The sequence below is a fragment of the Scyliorhinus torazame genome, chromosome 19, assembly GCF_047496885.1.
Source record: "Scyliorhinus torazame isolate Kashiwa2021f chromosome 19, sScyTor2.1, whole genome shotgun sequence".
NCBI classification, from domain to species: domain Eukaryota; kingdom Metazoa; phylum Chordata; class Chondrichthyes; order Carcharhiniformes; family Scyliorhinidae; genus Scyliorhinus; species Scyliorhinus torazame.
The window spans coordinates 66,305,572-66,323,821 of record NC_092725.1 but is presented as its reverse complement, the minus strand read 5'-3'; the positions used below and the strand labels follow the sequence as shown (position 1 = coordinate 66,323,821).

Below are 18,250 nucleotides of genomic sequence, written 5' to 3'. Positions count from 1 at the left end.
TGCTTCCACTCAGAAGGGGTTGGGATTGAACTTCAGCATCCTATGAAACATTACTCAAGCAACAAGTCAACGCCTTAAGGAAAGAGAACTGCAGAAAAAAATTGAAACAACGCTCAAGTCAAAATGATGCATGTAAAGGGGGACTGGGAGGTGGTTTAATATATCGAAGTTTTGTTCGTGTTAGGTACACATTATAAAATATTTCGATAAAAATGATTGCGACAACACTCATTTCTGAAGTGAAGGTGGTGACAAAGGACATTTGTGCATTGGTGGGTTGTTTCCATCAGATAATAATGTGATTGCACTAGAAAGGGTGCAGAGGAGATTCACCAGGATGTTGCCTGGGCTGGACCGTTTCAGCTATGAAGAGAGATTGGATAGGCTGGGATGGTTTTCCTTAGAGCAGAGCAGGTTGAGGGAGGACCTCTTCAAGGTGTATGAGGGGTATAGATAAGGTAGATAGGAAAAAACATCCTCTTAGTAGCAAGGTCAATAACCAAGGGTGCATCGATTTAAGGTAAGGTGCAGGAGATTTAGAGGGTATTTGAGGGAAAACATTTTAACCCAGAGGGTAGGGGGAATCTGGAACTCACTGCCTATAAGGTCTTAGAGGCGGGAACCCTCACATTTAAGAAAAATTTAGACGAGCACTTGAAATGTCACAGCATACAAGGCTACGGACCGAATGGCCTCCCTCTGCACTTTCAGGATTCTATCGAGTCATTCTATGAATCAGTTTAAGATTGTCATCATTCTGGGCAGCACGGTAGCATTGTGGATAGCACAATTGTTTCACAGCTCCAGGGTCACAGGTTCAATTCCGGCTTGGATCTCTGTCTGTGCGGAGTCTGCACATCCTCCCCTTGTGTGCGTGGGTTTCCTCCGGGTGCTCCGGTTTCCTCCCACAGACCAAAGATGTTCAGGTTAGGTGGATTGGCCATGATAAATTGCCCTTAGTGTCCAAAATTGCCCTTCGTGTTGGGTGGGGTTACTGGGTTATGGGGATAGGGTGGAGGTATTGACCTTGGGTAGGGTGCTCTTTCCAAGAGCCGGTGCAGACTCGATGGGCCGAATGGCCTCCTTCTGCACTGTAAATTCTATGATAATCTAAAAAAAAAAGCACGGCGCCGAGGTCCCAGGTTCGATCCCGGCTCTGGGTCACTGTCCATGTGGAGTTTTCACATTCTCCCAGTGTTTGCGTTGGTTTCGCCCCCACAACCCAAAGGATGTGCAGGCTAGGTGGATTGGCCATATTAAATTGCCCTTTAATTGGAAAAAATGAATTGGGCACTCTAAATTTAAAAAAAAGATTGTCATCATTCAGCAAGTAATAAAGCTCTTTAATGGGTCAAATTAAAATCTACTGCTGACTGCTGAGACACAGCTAGATTTGCTGAATACAACATCATTAGAAATCCATTCATTTATATGGAATACTGTTGATACAGCGATTGGAAAACCTAGGTCAACTTCTACAGGTTTCTCTCAAGTTTAACCAATAACTACAACCTCTTACTTGTGATGACCAATCATAAAATCCTTCTTCATCTGGTGATATTTCTGTTCTCCAATCATCAATGAAACATCCTCAGCTCTGCCATTGTAAAGTTGTCATCAAGAAGTTTGCTTTGTTCCTTTTGAGCTAAATACCTCTTTCCTCTCTGAACAACTCAAAGACGCTCCAAGAGTTGGATACTGTTCCTATTCCTCAGAGAATGGGTGCTGCACTCTCCAATTCCTATTCAGTATCAGGATCTGAATGCATCAGGATTATCTCCTGCTCAAACCTGAATATCGTTTTTGGCTTGTCAGCTATTGTATCGCTCTCGCTATACTCAACCTGCCTGGCTGCCACCTCAGGTTGTCAGGGGATACGGAGTTTTGGCTTGCTGCTTGGTTTGGTGCTCTGCTTCCATCCAGTCTCCATTCCTTTCACAGGACATCTCTCTTTCAATTCCTCAACATTGACCACTCCACCCAAACTTTGTCCTTCTACTGGCAAAACACGAGTAAAGAGTTCTCCCATACGCGGCTCCTTACCATCCTACTGGAAACTCCCAACCTTTTCTAGTTGGGTTAGGGCTATTTTTAAATTATGCATCTAGCAATGCTAAACTTTCAGCTTGCAGCTGCCAATAGTTTTTGTTTTCTGCATTTTTATTTTAAAAAAAAGGTTTATGCTAAAAATAAAGGTTGCCTATTTCTGCACTCCCAAAGCCTTCAACACCCAGAGGTTCATCTGCTCTGAAGCATTTTTCAAGTCTCAAGCATCAAATTCATCAAAAATGGAACAGCAAGTCCGCACTTGTACTGTCCCACATTGTCATCTCTGGCTTCTTTACGTTTCACCTGTAAGAACTGACTTCAAGGTTTCAACTTTTGCTTTTAATTACCCCCTATACCACCCCCCGTGGACTTAACCAACTCTCCTGTACAACCTTCTCCTGCCTGGCTACCCGACATGCACACTTTGCATTGAGATTCTCATTGGCTGCACATTCCCTATTTCATCATTGATGGTTGTTTGTTCTCATGCCCTCTGCAACTCCCTGCCCAGTGATTTCCATCTTACCTCCTCTCACTTTGATCTCAATATCCTCTGAAACCTTTTCTTAACTGTGCTTTGGGTCCCACCATTTCCATTTTTTCCTGCTACAGTATGACAACTAATGTTTTGTCCTCATTACTATGAAGCAATTGTGAGACAGCTTCCTGCATGCAAGTTGCGCAAGAGGTTCCTTGGATATGCTTTTTCTAAAATACCTTACAACCTTGAAGAGGGCACAAGATAAGGCTCATTTAACCTGACTTTCTTTGTCTTTCTTTAACCTCAGTAACACTATCACAATGTTTCTCGTCTCTCAGTTAGAAACAATGGAACTAGAAGCAGGAGGAGGCCATTCGGCCCTTCGAGCCTGGTGCACCATTCATTACGATCGTCTAGTTCAATACTCTGATTCGTGCTTCCTCCCCATATCCCTTGGTCCCATTAGCCCCAAGATTCCTTCTTGAAATTACACAATGTTTTGGCCTCAACTACTTTCTGTGGCAGTGAATTCCACAGATTCACCACTCTCTGAGTGAAGACATTTCATAGAATTTGGTTTACCATAGAATTTACATTGCAGAAGGAGGCCATTGGGCCCATCAAGTCTGCACTGGCTCTTGGAAAGAGCACCCTACCCAAGGTCAACACCTCCATCCCATCTCCATAACCCAGTAACCCCACCCAACACGAAGGGCAATTTTGGACACTAAGGGCAATTTATCATGGCCAATCCACCTAACCTGCACATCTTTGGACTGTGGGACGAAACTGGAGCACCCGGAGGAAACCCACACACACACGGGGAGGATGTGCAGACTCCACACAGACAGTGACCCAAGCCGGAATCAAACCTGGGACTCTGGAGCGCAATTGTGCTAGCCACAATGCTACTGTGCCTCACCTCAGTCCTAAAAGGTTTACCCCCCTTATCCTCAAACTGTGACCCCAATTCTTGACTCCCACCATCGGGAACATTCTTTCTGAATCTCCCCTGTCTTATCCTGTTAGAATTTTATAAGTTTCTATGAGATCCCCTCTCACTGTTCAAATTCCAATGAATATAATCCTAACCGATTTATTTCGGCCCTCCTCATATGACAGTCCTGCCATCCCAGGAATCAGTCTGGTATAACAAGTGCCATCTTTTTTGTTCCCATAATCTTTGAGCATCTGCTACAACCTCAACTATGAGAGAATCAAGATGCGCCACATACCTCTGACTCAAAATCATCGTTTGGGACTTCAGGCTATCCCAAGCTCACTCAAACTCTCTTCCTGTTTATGATTGACAGGCTTTCAAAACCACAGTTTTTGATTTGCCTCAATTTTCCAATCTTAGGAATCCTCAGCCCTTCTAAAGATAACTCAGTATACGGTGTTTTTCTTTTAAATTCAGCATGTTTGCCCAAGCGTATTCTCTTAGATTTGGAATGAACAACCACATATCATTAAGCTTTAGGAATAATGCTTTTGGAGCAGTGTGTTCTTTGAAATGCCATCCACAGGGGTAGTCTATTTCGAAGAGCCAGCCGCTATTTAGTTCAGATGGCACCACAGGATTATAGTGAACCCATCAAAGAAATTAACCAGAGAAGCAACTGATCTACCTGCTCAATTATTACTGTTTCAGCAAGAGCATTTCCAACCGGATCGCATTTTGGAACCGTGAAAGGTTTCCAGCGAATTATAAATGGGTAAATCCCAAAATTGACAAAACCGTAACAATTACATTTCTTCTCAGAGTAGTGCCAGATTTTTGACCAGTTGAAATAAGGCAAGTAAAAAAAAATTACTTCTATAGGCACATTCTGGATAAGTGTGAGGTTATGTACTTTGGTAGGAAGAATGAAGGCACAGACTATTTTCTAAATGGAAGGTGGCTTAGGAAATCAGAAGCACAAAGGGCCTTAGGAGTCCTAGGGCGGGATTCTCCGAAATGGAGACCGTGTCCGCGCCGTCGTGAACGACGTCGTGTTTCACGACGGTGCGAAACGGGCGCGGGCACTACCAATTCTGGCCCCCATAGGGAGCCAGCACAGCGCTGGAGCGGTTCACGTTGCTCCAGCCTCCCTTCCCGGCGCCAACTGGGTGCCGCGCCAGCCCACACATGCACGGGGGACTTCCTCAATGCGCCAGCCCCGACGCAACATGGCGCGGGGGTTCAGGGGCCAGCCGCGTAACAAAATAGGGCCAGGGCTGGAGAAGCCGGCCTGCCGATCGGTGGGCCCCGATCACGGGCCAGACCCAATCGGAGGCGCCCCGGTGAAGGAGCCCCCGCCCCACAGGCCGACCCCAACCCTGCGTGCAGAGTTTCCGCCGGCTGCGAGCGGGTGTGGACGGCGCCGGCGGGACTCTGCCGTTTCCGCGTGGCCGCTCGGACCATCAAGGCCGGAGAATCGACGGCCCGGCCGCAGACAGCGGCCCGCGACGCGCCAAACGTGCCGACGCAAATGGCGCCAATTCTCCGCTCCTCGGAGAATCGTGTGCCGGCGTCGAGGTGACGCGGCGCTGTTGCGGCGATTATCCAGCCCGCCGGGGGGCTCGGAGAATCCCGCCCCTAGTTCTGGATTCTCGTAAAGTTAATGTGCAGGTTCAGTTGGCAGTTAAGGAGGCAAATGCAATGTTAGCATTCACGTCGAGAGTCTAGAATACAAGAGCAGGGATTTTCTTCTAAGGCTGCATAAGGCTCTGGTCAGACCCCCATTTGGAATATTGTGAGCAGCTTTGGGCCCCATATCTAAAGAAGAATGTGCTGGCCTTGGAAAAGGTCCAGAGGAGGTTCACAAGAATGATCCCTGGAATGAAGAGCTCGTCGTATGAGAAACGGGCGAGGTCTCTGGGTCTGTACTTGTTGGAGTTTAGAAGGATGAGGGGGGATCTTATTGAAACTTACAGAATACTGAGAGGCTTAGATAGAGTGGACGTGGAGAGGATGTTTCCACTAGTAGGAAAGGCTCGAACCAGAGGACACAATCTCAGACGGAAGGGACGATCCTTTAAAACAGAGATGAGGAGGAATTTCTTCAGCCAGAGGGTGGTGAATCTGTGGAACTCTTTGCCGCAGAAAGCTGTGGAGGCCAAATCACTGAGTGTCTTTAAGACAGAGATAGATAGATTCTTGTTTAATAGGGGGGGGACAAGAATTATGGAGAGAATACAGGAGAATGGGGATGAGAAAAATATCAGCCACGATTGAATGGCGGAGCGGACTCGATGGACCAAATGACCCAATTCTGCTCCTCGGCCTTATGGTCTTATAATACTGCATTTGAACAGCACCTTTCACAATCTCAGGGCACGCCAAAAAAACAACTTTTAAAAAAAAAAAATCATCATGGGATGAGGGCATAGCATTCCTATTGCCCTTGAACTGTATGGTTTACTCGGCCATTTCAGAGGACATTTAAGACTCAACCACGTTATTGTAGATCTCGAGTCACATGTAAGCCAGGTAAGGCTGACAGATTTCCTAAAGGAAGGACATCAGTGAATCAGATGGGTTTTCTTTACAACAATTGATAATAGTTTCATGGTCATCATTAGATTTTTAATTCCAAATTTTGTCTTATTGAATTCAAATTTCACCATCTGCCATGGTGAGATTCGAATTTGGGCTCCCAAAGCAGTACCCTGGGTCTCTGGGTAACTAATCCAGTGAACCACTTCACCACCGTCACTTCATTTAAGCATTTTTAAAATGTAGTCACTGTTGTAATGTGTGAAACCGAGCAGCCAAATGGAGAACAGCGGGGATCCACAAAGAGCAATGAGATAGATGACGAGATAATCTTTTTTTTTTAAGTGATGTTGTTGAAGGGAAGAACATGAACAAAAATTCGCCTGATCTTCTGCAAAATAAGTGCATAGGATCGTTCGCGTCCAGCTGGAGGGGATGGTTTTCTGAAAGGGTCTCTGCCTCATTTGAACGACAGCAACCCTGACAGTGCAACATTCCTTCACTTATTGCACTGCACCCGTCGGCCTCAATCTTGTGCCCCTATCTCTGGAGTGGGACAAGCCCCAGGAACCTCCTAACTCGAGGGTGAGAGTACATCCAACGGTTGATGTCTAAATTCGGGGAAGAGGGCCCAGTATGTAAGATACACTATTGTTTTTCAAACTTTAGCAAGATTGCCGTGTAACCATGTATCATAATAACAGAAACTGTTTCTGTGCCGGTGCTTAAGCTTTGAGCTGATCCTTGTCCTTTGGGCAAATACAGTGACAGGTGGCAAGCACAGCATGGAACCTGTCCAAGGCTCTGCTATATTCTAGGCAGCACCACTCACTTTAACATTTGAACAACTGAGCTGAACATCAAGAAAGTTTGTAATTACGGATGGCATTGAAATGTCAACCTAGATTGTGTTCGGAAAACTCTAGAATGTGGTTTGTACCATATCTTCTGACTCAGAAGAAAGAGTGCTAGCACTTAGCCACAGTTAATATATTATTACCAGGCTTGAACTAATGCACAACAAGAAAGAAAAACCTGTTCCATTTTATCACGCTGCAAGACATTTAGTCATTTTATTCTGCACTATGATCCTTTTTTCTTGACTTCTGTAAGTGCTAGCAGTTTTGTTTTCTCCTAAATAACATGTGCTGCATTTTGAAGGGTTTCCAGGAGTTAGATAAGCTGATACAGGGATGAGGGGAAGGAGAGGTGAATGGCCCTTTGCTGTCAACTCTCAGCAACTGTGTGGGTAGTGAGGGAGTGGAGAAGGAGGAAGGGAGATGAGAAATGGGGGGGGGGGGGAGGAGGAAATGGGGAGAGGGAAGGGGAGAAGTGGGAGGGGGACAGAGGAGAATAAGAGGGGGGAGAGTGAGGGGATTTAGAGGGGAGCAGAGAGGAGATTAAGAGGGACGATAGGGAGGGGAAGAAGTGGGATGGAGCTACGGAAGAGAAGTAGAGAGAGATAAAGGAAACAAAATGGAGAGGGAAGGAGGAGAGGTGACAGGAGGATGTGGGAGAGAGGGAAGGGGGAGGAGGGAAGCGGGAGGAGGGAAGAGGAAAGGGGGAAATGGGAGGGGGAAAGGGGAGGGGGATAGGGGAGGGGGATAGGGGAGGGGGATAGGGGAGGGGGATAGGGGAGGGGGATAGGGGAGGGGGATAGGGGAGGGGGATAGGGGAGGGGGAAAGGGGAGGGGGAAAGGGGAGGGGGAAAGGGGAGGGGGAAAGGGGAGGGGGAAAGGGGAGGGGGAAAGGGGAGGGGGAAAGGGGAGGGGGAAAGGGGAGGGGGAAAGGGGAGGGGGAAAGGGGAGGGGGAAAGGGGAGGGGGAAAGGGGAGGGGGAAAGGGGAGGGGGAAAGGGGAGAGAAGGAAAGGGGAGAGAAGGAAAGGGGAGAGGAGAAGAAAGGGGAGAGAAGGAAAGGGGAGAGAAGGAAAGGGGAGAGAAGGAAAGGGGAGAGAAGAAAGGGGAGAGAAGGAAAGGGGAGAGAAGGGAAGGGGAGAGAGAGGGAAGGGAAGGAGAGAGGGAAGGGGAGAGAGGGAAGGGGAGAGAGGGAAGGAGAGAGGGAGGAAGAGGGAGGGAGTGAGAGGAAGGGAGTGAGGAAGGGAGAGAGGGGAGGGGAGAGAGGGAAGGGGGAGAGGGAGAGGGGGAGAGGGGCGGGGGAGAGGGGCGGGGGAGAGGGGCGGGGAGAGGGGAGGGGGAGAGGGGCGGGGAGAGGGGAGGGGGAGAGGGGCGGGGGAGAGGGGCGGGGAGAGGGGCGGGGAGAGGGGCGGGGGAGAGGGGCGGGGGAGAGGGGCGGGGGAGAGGGGCGGGGGGAGAGGGGCGGGGGAGAGGGGCGGGGAGAGGGGCGGGGGAGAGGGGCGGGGAGAGGGGCGGGGGAGAGGGGCGGGGGAGAGGGGCGGGGGAGAGGGGCGGGGGAGAGGGGCGGGGGAGAGGGGCGGGGGAGAGGGGCGGGGGGAGAGGGGCGGGGGAGAGGGGCGGGGGAGAGGGGCGGGGGAGAGGGGCGGGGGAGAGGGGCGGGGGAGAGGGGCGGGGGAGAGGGGCGGGGAGAGGGGCGGGGGAGAGGGGCGGGGAAGGGCGGGCAGAGGGGCGGGGCAGAGGGGCGGGGCAGAGGGGCGGGGCAGAGGGGGCGGGGCAGAGGGCGGCGGGGCAGAGGGGCGGGGCAGAGGGGCGGGGCAGAGGGGCGGGGGCAGAGGGCGGGGCAGAGGGGCGGGGCAGAGGGGCGGGGCAGAGGGGCGGGGCAGAGGGGCGGGGCAGAGGGGCGGGGCAGAGGGGCGGGGCAGAGGGGCGGGGCAGAGGGGCGGGGCAGAGGGGGCGGGGCAGAGGGCGGGGCAGAGGGGGCGGGGCAGAGGGGCGGGGCAGAGGGGCGGGGGCAGAGGGGCGGGGCAGAGGGGCGGGGCAGAGGGGCGGGGCAGAGGGGCGGGGCAGAGGGGCGGGGCAGAGGGGGCGGGGCAGAGGGGCGGGGCAGAGGGGCGGGGCAGAGGGGCGGGGCAGAGGGGCGGGGCAGAGGGGCGGGGCAGAGGGGCGGGGCAGAGGGGCGGGGCAGAGGGGCGGGGCAGAGGGGCGGGGCAGAGGGGCGGGGCAGAGGGGCGGGGCAGAGGGGCGGGCAGAGGGGCGGGGCAGAGGGGCGGGGCAGAGGGGCGGGGCAGAGGGGCGGGGCAGAGGGGCGGGGCAGAGGGGCGGCGGGCAGAGGGGCGGGGAGAGGGACGGGGGAGAGAGGCAAGGGGGGTGATGCACTAAGCGTCAAGAACCACAAAGACATGTGAGACTTTAACCAAGGCTTTAATACACTACATAGGAAGCTTACCCGACACAGACGACCCCAGACAAAATGGGTCAGGTCTCAGAAGCTGGGTCTTATACCTAACTCTCGGGGGAGTGGCCAAGGCGGAGCTCTCCGTGGCCAGGTCAGGTTACATGCAGGTGACCGAACCTCTACAGAGCTACAGTACAATACACAGTACAATGCACAGGATTACAGGGCCATGTTACACACAACTATTATATAACTATGTACAATGCTAGGGAAGTACAGTGGAGAGGCAAGGGGGAGAGGCAAGGGGGAGAGGGAAGGAGAGGGAAAGGGGAGAGGGAAGGGGGAGGGATGGAAGGGGACGGGAAAGGGGAGGGTGAAAGGGTAGAGGGGAGGGGGTTAGGGGAGGGGGTTAGGGGAGGGGGTTAGGGGAGGGGGTTAGGGGAGGGGGTTAGGGGAGGGGGATAGGGAGGGGGATAGGGGAGGGGGATAGGGGAGGGGGATAGGGGAGGGGGATAGGGGAGGGGGATAGGGGAGGGGATAGGGGAGGGGGATAGGGGAGGGGGATAGGAGAGGGGGATAGGGGAGGGGGATAGGGGAGGGGGATAGGGGAGGGGGATAGGGGAGGGGGATAGGGGAGGGGGATAGGGGAGGGGGGATAGGGGAGGGGGATAGGGGAGGGGGATAGGGGGAGGGGGATAGGGGAGGGGGATAGGGGAGGGGGATAGGGGAGGGGGGATAGGGGAGGGGGATAGGGGAGGGGGATAGGGGAGGGGGCTAGGGGAGGGGGCTAGGGGAGGGGGCTAGGGGAGGGGGCTAGGGGAGGGGGCTAGGGGAGGGGGCTAGGGGAGGGGGCTAGGGAGGGGAGGGGATAGGGGAGGGGGATAGGGGAGGGGGATAGGGGAGGGGGATAGGGGAGGGGGATAGGGGAGGGGGATAGGGGAGGGGGATAGGGGAGGGGGATAGGGGAGGGGGATAGGGGAGGGGGATAGGGGAGGGGGATAGGGGAGGGGGAAAGGGGAGGGGGAAAGGGGAGGGGGAAAGGGGAGAGAAGGAAAGGGGAGAAAAGGAAAGGGGAGAGGGAAAGGGGGAAGAGGGAAAGGGGGAGAGGGAAAGGGGAGAGAGGGAAAGGGGAGAGAGGGAAAGGGGAGAGGGAAGGGGGAGAGGGAAGGGGGCGGGTGGGAAGGGAGAGGGAAAGGGGAGAGGGAAAGGGAGAGAGGGAAGGGAGAGAGGGAAAGGGAGAGAGGGAAAGGGAGAGAGGGAAGGGGAGAGAGGGAAGGGGAGAGAGGGAAGGGGAGAGAGGGAAGGGGAGAGAGGGAAGGGGGAGAGAGGGAAGGGGGAGAGGGATGGGGAGAGGGATGGGGAGAGGGATGGGGGAGAGTGAAAGGGGAGAGAGGGAAGGGGAAAAGTGAGGGACAGTGAGGAAGATGGAGGAGGGAAAGGGAGGGAGAGCAGGATTGGCTGGTGAAGGGAGAGAGAGGAAGCACGATTAGCATCTGCCCAAGTGGCCATAATTCGGATGTGATGTAAATATTGTTGTTATTCAATCAACAGGACAAATGAAGGCAGGGGACTGGGAAAATGAAGCCAAAGATAATTCTGGATCATACTTGCCAGCAACAGGAGGAATCAGGAGTTGGGACATGAAGATATTGGGTAGAATTCTATGGGCCCCCAGCCACGTGTTTTTTTGATGGCACACCGTTGGCTAGCGGTGGGATTCTACGGTCCCACTGCTTTTCAATGGGATTTCCCATTGAAACCACCCCACCCAGCCAGGAAACCCCGGGCGGGGGTGCGCTGCCAGTGGGAAAGGTGACTCGCAACGGCCGCAGAATTCAAGCTATTATTTTTTCCTTTCCAGGTCTGTTGATGGTTTGCTCAATTCTTGCACTTTAAATGTCACACAAACTGCGATCAGAGCAGCAAAGTTCTTTCCTGTTTTGCTCCTGCAAGTAAAACCTTTCAAGCCTCTTACCGATGGGTGAAATGAACATTTTAGGTTGGCGCACAGATAGTCAATAGCCGTCAATCATTCCTGATTGGCTTGCACACAATATCACTCGGTGGAGCCGAATCTGAAAATTGCTCCGTAGTTTCAGAGCAGGAATGAAAAGGGCATCAATCCGATTTGGGAATGGAGATATTCACTGACTGAATGATCGATTGTGCACTGCTCCTTTTGATCTGAGATCCTGGAGGAAATCAATATTAAAAGCTGGGGAGCTTCACATACTGGCAAAGAGCTTCACGTAGTGGCAGACATACTCAAAAAAAATTACTTAACCCTTTAAAATACATATTTCCATTTATTCGCTGCTATTGCGCACAGTGATTCATATAATTGTAGTTCCCTTTGTACATTTGCTGAGGTCGGTGTTTAGGTCTCTGTGGAATTTGTGCTTGTGATACTGAAGTGATGAACAGTAAAAGAGACCTTGCTCAATCCGAGTATTTATTGCAATGGTTTAGGTGCTGTTTGCCACCTTGTTACAAGCAAAGCTTCAAGTTCTTCGAAACAACAGGTAAGAATTATGTAGGACCTTGAACATAGGAAATCTTCCCAAGACTTTGCAAAGGTGAGAGAGGGAGAGAGCAAAAAAATGGATGCCGATCCAGAAGAGGATATTAGAAAGATTATCAGGAGTGATCAAATGTCAATAATTTGGGTTTTTCAGGAGAAGAGGGGGATGGGATGGAATTCCAGAGTATTTGGCTGAAGCGGCTGAATTTTAGTGACAGAAAAGGGGCAAGGCCATAAGAGGATTTTCCAAGACAAAATTGTGAATTCTTAAATTTGATGCACTGAGGAGAGCAGGGCCCATTATGCGTCAGCAAAGCTGAGGTAATGGGCAAACTGGATTGGAGCACTGGACAATGCATGTAGCATTGTATCTGATCATTTAAAACTTACAATGTGGTGCAAGCCAGGTGCGAAATGGAATAATTGTGTCTGTAGGTTCCAAAAGCAGGATTGAGGGTTTCGGTCATCGCTGAGCAAGTAGATTCAGAGATGGGTGATGTTGCAGAGCTGGGAGGGGACAACCTTGGTGATGGAGAGGGCAGTTGAGGCAGTTTGAAGTCAAATAGGGCACTGATATTTGGGAAAAGTCTGGTTCAGCCTGAGACAGGGTGAGCAAAAAGTGACGATTGCGGTTTTGAAAGAGAATGGGTTGGTGTCAAATGAGGGGGGAAGATTTTACAGTAACTGGCATGGGGCAACGAGGAAAGTTACTTTGTGGTCTGGGAGAGATAATCAGGCAAGGAGATGGTAGAAAACTGGCAGAGGCAGCTGAATAGAGGTGGCCTCCATCCTGTAAAGTAAGTACTAGTAATCTAGAACTTGGGGTCACAGCTTAAAAATAAGGGGTTTCTTATTTAAGAGAGAGCTGAGGAGAAATATTTCCCTCATAAGGTCACGAGCCTCTGGAACTCTCTTCTTCAAAAAGCAGTGGAAGCAGAGTCTTTGAATATGTTCAAGGCAGAGCTAGATAGATTCTTCATGAACAAGGGGGTGAAAGGTTATTGGGGGTAGGCAGGAATGTGGAGTTGAATTTTCATACAGATCAGCCATGACCTTATTGAATGATGAAGCAGGCTCGAGGGGTCGATTGGCCCACTCCTGCTCCTAATTTGTATGATCATATGTTCATAAGAATTCCACCTGCTCCTCATATGTTAGAGGTGAAAATGGAGGGAGGTGTGAAAGTTTTTCCCATTAGTGGACGAAAGGAGTCTCGGATTTATTTTCCATTAACATGCTTTTAACTACAAGACAGTTCTGGCAGAACCACATGGGTGTCCAGCAGAGATCAACACAAAACAAGACAAGACCAGAGGAAGTAAAAAAAGCTGAAAATACAAAATAGCTTTGTTAGTGGAGAGAATATTCAGTTCACTCTTCAGGATTGTCACTCATAATGGTTAGCACTGCTGCCTCACAGCCCAAGGGACCTGGGTTCAATTCCGGCCTTTGGTGACTGTGTGGAGTTTGTACATTTCCCCCATGTCCGAGTGCTCTAGTTTCCTCCCACAGTCCAAAGTTGTGAGGTTAGGTGGATTGGCCATGCTAAATTGCCCCTTAGTGTCCAAAGATGTGTAGGTTAGGTGGGGTTACAGGGATACGGTGGGGGAGTGGGCCTAAGTAAGGTGTTCTTTCAGAGGGTCGGTGCAGACGCGATGGTGGAATGTCGTCCTTTAGTACTGTAGGGAATCTATGAAACTGAAGCGTAAGAGGTGAACAGCTGAAAAATAAGGTTCTGTTTTTGCAGTACTTTGACTTTTAATAGTAGAGCAATGTAGCCAGTTTGGGTGATGAATGCCTGTTTGTATGTCAAGTATGCTCAAGTTTGAGTCTCTCGCATTCGAGTGAGTGAAATGGGGGGTATATCCAGGGGAACAAAATGGGAGACACCAAAGGATTGGCAAAGGATGAGGGAATTCAATGTGGAAGTCAAGGGCTGGCTGAGCCAAACTCACTGCCAAGGACGTAATGGAGTCTGGAGCCAAATGGCCCTGGCAGAATCCAAACAATACATCAAAAAACTGTAAGTGTCACTTGATCGCACCGTCAATGACTTCTCCATATTGTTGACGATTAATAGTAGATTGATTGGCCGATAATTGGTTAGATGGGATTTATCCTGTTTTTTATGCATAGTACGTACTTCATAGAGTATCTGTTAATTTTTGTAGCTATACAGAACATAAGAAATAAGAGCAGGAGAAGACCATATGACCCGTTGAGCTGCTCTGCCATTCAATATGATCATGGATGTCCTTGGGCTTCAACTCCATATCCTTGTCCACTCGGACTTAAATACATTCAATGATGGAACATCCACAATGCTCTGGATAGAGGTTCCAAAGATTCACAACCCTCTGAGTGAACACATTTTTCATCTCAGTCCTCAATGATCAACCTACTATCCTGGAATTATTCCCCCGTGTTCTATATTCCTCACCCCAGGGAAACAATTTCTCAGTATCTACCCAGTCAAGCCCCCACAAACGTGAATGTTTCCATGAAATCATCTCTCATTCTTCTAAATTTCAGAGAATATAAGCCCAATTTGCTCAGCCTCTCATGATAGGACAATTTAGCGAACCTTTGCTGTAACCAATGCAGGTAGATCCTTTCTTAAATATGGAGACCAAAATTATACAGTATTCAATCATGGTCTCACCAAAGCCCCATCCATACGCAGCAAGGCTTATTAATTTGTGTACTCCAATCTCCTTGCAATAAATGCCAACATGCAACTTGCTTTCCTAATTGCTTGTTGTACTTGCCTACTAAATCATAGAATTTACAGTGCAGAAGGAGGCCATTCAGCCCATTGAGCCTGCACCAATCCATTGAAAGAGTACACTACTTAAGCCCACGCCTCCACCCTATCCCCGTGATCCAGTAACCCCACCTAACCTTTTGGATACTAAGGGACAATTTAGCATGGCCAATCCCCTTAGCCTGCACATCTTTGGACTGTGGGAGGAAACCGGAGCACCCGGAGGAAACCCACGCAGACACGGGGGGGAAAGTGCAAACTCCACACAGACAGTGACCCGAGACCAGAATTGAACCCGGGTCCCTGGAACTGTGAGGCAACGGTACTAACCACTGTGCCACAAGTACACTCAAGTCTCTCTGAACGTCAACATATACAAGCTTCATGCCTTTCTAAAAAATATTCTGCTTTTCTACTCATATGGCCAATGTGAATAACTTACCACTTTCCACATTACACTCAATCTGCCACCTTGTTACCCATTCACCTAAACTGTCAATATTTGTTTACAGCCTGTTTGTAATTAATATAAATTGTAAATAGCTGAGACCTCAGCACTGATCCTTACAGTGATCCACTAGTCACAGCCTGCCAACTTGAAAATGCCCCATTTATTCCCACTCTCTGCACTATGAGCGTTAAACTCTCTGCCCATTCCTGCCTCAAAAGATTTCTAAATCTCCCATCACCCAAAGGCCCCCTCCCTCTCTGTTAGCCGAAGGCCATGTTTTTCCTTACTCTACGAAGTCTTACAACACCAAGTTAAAGTCCAACAGGTTTGTTTGGAATTATGAGCTTTCGGAGTGTAGCTCCTCCATCAGGTGAGTCTCTTCCACCCCCACCACCAGCCCTAGTTACTGGAAGAGCTTAACTTTTTTTAAAAATGCTTTTACTCAAAGACCGCTGCCTAGTTTTGGCTAGATCACCTGCTCCTGACTCCCCCCTTCCCGGTATTTGACATGCCTTCTTTGCTCACTGGGTCTTCCAATCTGGCCCTGTCGGGGGTGGCATGGTGCTATGTATAATGTTTTGTGTTAGAAATGGTTGGATTCTGTGCTTCTTTGTTCCCTGCCCCCTTCCCCCCTTCTCCCCCCCACCCTTCCTCCCACCCCCTCGCTTTTTTGTTTGCGTCTGTAGTTCTTCTGTGGATCCCCCCTCCCGCTGGCTTATTGGCTGTTGGCTATGAACAGGTCTTGAAACAGATTGGTGAATGGCTCCCACGTTTTGTGGAAGCCCTCTTCCGATCTCCGGATAGTGAATTTGATTTTCTCCATTTGGAAAAATTCCGATAGTTTGGACAGCCAGTCTGCAGCTTTAGCTGGTGCTGCTGACCGCCATCCAAGCACGATTCTCTGGTGGGCGATTAGGGAGGCAAAGGCAAGGGTGTCGGCCCTTCTCCCTATATAGAGTTCTGGCTGCTCTGATACCCCGATGACTGCCACTGTGGGGCACAGCTCCACCCTCATCCGTACAACCTTGGACATCGCCTCAAAGAAGGCTGTCCAGAGCCTGACAAGTCTGGGGCATGATCAGAACATGTGGGCTTTGTTGGCTGGACCTCCTTGGCACCGTTCACATTTGTCCTCCACCTTTGGGAAGAACTTACTCATTTGGGTTCTGGTTAAGTGAGCTCTGTGTACCACTTTCAGCTGCATTAGGCTTAGCCTCGTGCAAGTGGAGATGGAGTTGACCCTGTGCAGTGCTTCGCTCCAGAGTCCCCACCCAATTTCAAACCCCAGGTCTTCCTCCCACTTTCCCCTCATCTTGTCCAGTGGTGAGCGTGCCCTTCCCAGTAGTCACCCATACAGGTCCCTGTAGCTTCCTCTCTCTAGGATGTCCACATCCAGTAGGTCCTCCAATAGCGATTGTTGCAGTGGTCGTGGGTATGTCTTCGTTTCCCTACATAAGAAGTTTTTGACTTGCACATACCTTAATTTGTTTCCCCCGGTCAGTTCCTCTAGTGTTGTCAGTCTGTTGTTTGTGCAGAAGTCCCCAACTGTTAACGTCGCCCCGGTCCTGTCTCCACCTTTTGAAGGTGGCATCCATTTTGGCTGGCGCGAACCTGCGGTTGTTGCAGATGAGAGTCTTAATGGACATCTTGGTTAGACCGAAATGCTGTCGTTGTTGATTCCACGACCTGAGTGTAGCTATCATTATCTTGTTTGTTCAGTGTCTAGCCGGTGGTGATGGAATAATTACTACCGTGCCCAGCGCCAGGAAAGATGTCCCCATACAGGAGTCCACCTCCATTCTTACGCATTTGGCCTTCGGTACCTTTCTCCATCCGTTCACTCTTGCTGCTGTTGCAACCCAGTGGTACTATTGCAGGTTTGGGAGGGCTAGGCCCCCATGCTTCTCGTTCCTTGCAGGATTTTGGGGGGGATCCTTGGATTCTTCCCCCCTCCCCCACACACAAACGACATGAGTTGAAAAAGGCCTTGGGGATGTAGATCGGTATGGATCTGAACAGGAAGAGGAACCTGGGGCAGTATATTCATCTTGATCATCTGCACACTCCCCGCCAGGAGAAGTGGGAATGTGTCCCACTTCTGCAGGTCCTTTTTAACTTCCTCCACCAGGCTGGTCAGGTTACACTTGTGGATCCGTATCCAGTCATAGGCAATTTGGAACCCCGGGTAGACAAATTTGTTTTGGGCCAGTTTAAATGGCCCCTCCAGCTCTGCCCCTCCCCCTTGCGGGTTCACAGGGAAGATCTCACTTTTGCTCAGGTTGAGTCTGTAGCCCGAGAAGATTTCAAACTCTTTCAAGTGCGCCATGATTCCCTCCATGCTGAAAGAACTTAACAAAGTGCACGGCTCATTCTGGAGCACAAGCCTTCAGTACTACAGCCGGGATGTTGTCAGTCCCATTTCCTTTGCTCTATACTTATGCACTTAGCCATTTCTTAATACCGCATAGAGTGAATTGAATTGGCTGAAGTCTGGCTTCAGGGATAGTGGGAACGTCGAGAGGGGAGCCATCCAGTCTGCACTTTAGGCTGACAGTCGTTGAAAATGCATCAGTCATTTGTACCCTGATACAGGGCTCTGTCATCATTGAGGCTGCAGATATTCATTCAGCCTCCTCTTTCTGTTAATTGTTTAAATATCCATTAACAATCACCAATGGTTGCCATTGGATAGCAGAGCCTTGATCCATTGAAAATTGAAATGAGGCAACAAAAAAGGTTCCCTCAGAGGGTTGGGAGTGTGGAAACCTCTTCCTGAAAAGGTGTTGGAAGCAGAGACTTTGAGGTGGATAGTTCCTTGATAAGCCCAGGAGCTGATAGGTTATCAGGAGTAGCCGGGATGCAGTTTGACTTTACTATCATAGCAGTCATGATCTTATTAAATGGCGGAGCAGAGTCAAGGGGTCGAATGGCTGATGCCTGCTCCTTTTTCATCTGTTTGTTGATCTGATCCTTTGGTTGTGGGTTCAGATCACGATCCCCTGAGCAAAGAACTTATTTAATTTCCGGATAAACTAACAAGGTGCAGACATGGGAAATGTGATAATTCTTTGACTTGGGCTCTTTGAATTGGTCTTTCAATCAATGTTAAGAATCCCCCCATTTTCGGCTGAACCAATTGTTTTACTGTGTCAGGGTTGGAATTCGCTGCTTACTTCACTTCATCAGCGTGTCAGTCTGTGATTTTCAAATTGGTTGGTTTCTGGGGAATGAATGCAAGATCGCACTTTTACTGAAT

At 50.2% G+C, this 18,250-nt stretch overlaps 1 protein-coding gene across 3 annotated transcripts in view; it reads right to left on the bottom strand.

Annotated features, from left to right (window-relative positions):
- Positions 1–18,250, bottom strand: part of pot1 (protection of telomeres 1 homolog) — a 436,401-nt gene that overhangs the window by 199,515 nt on the left and 218,636 nt on the right. The window lies entirely within an intron of this gene.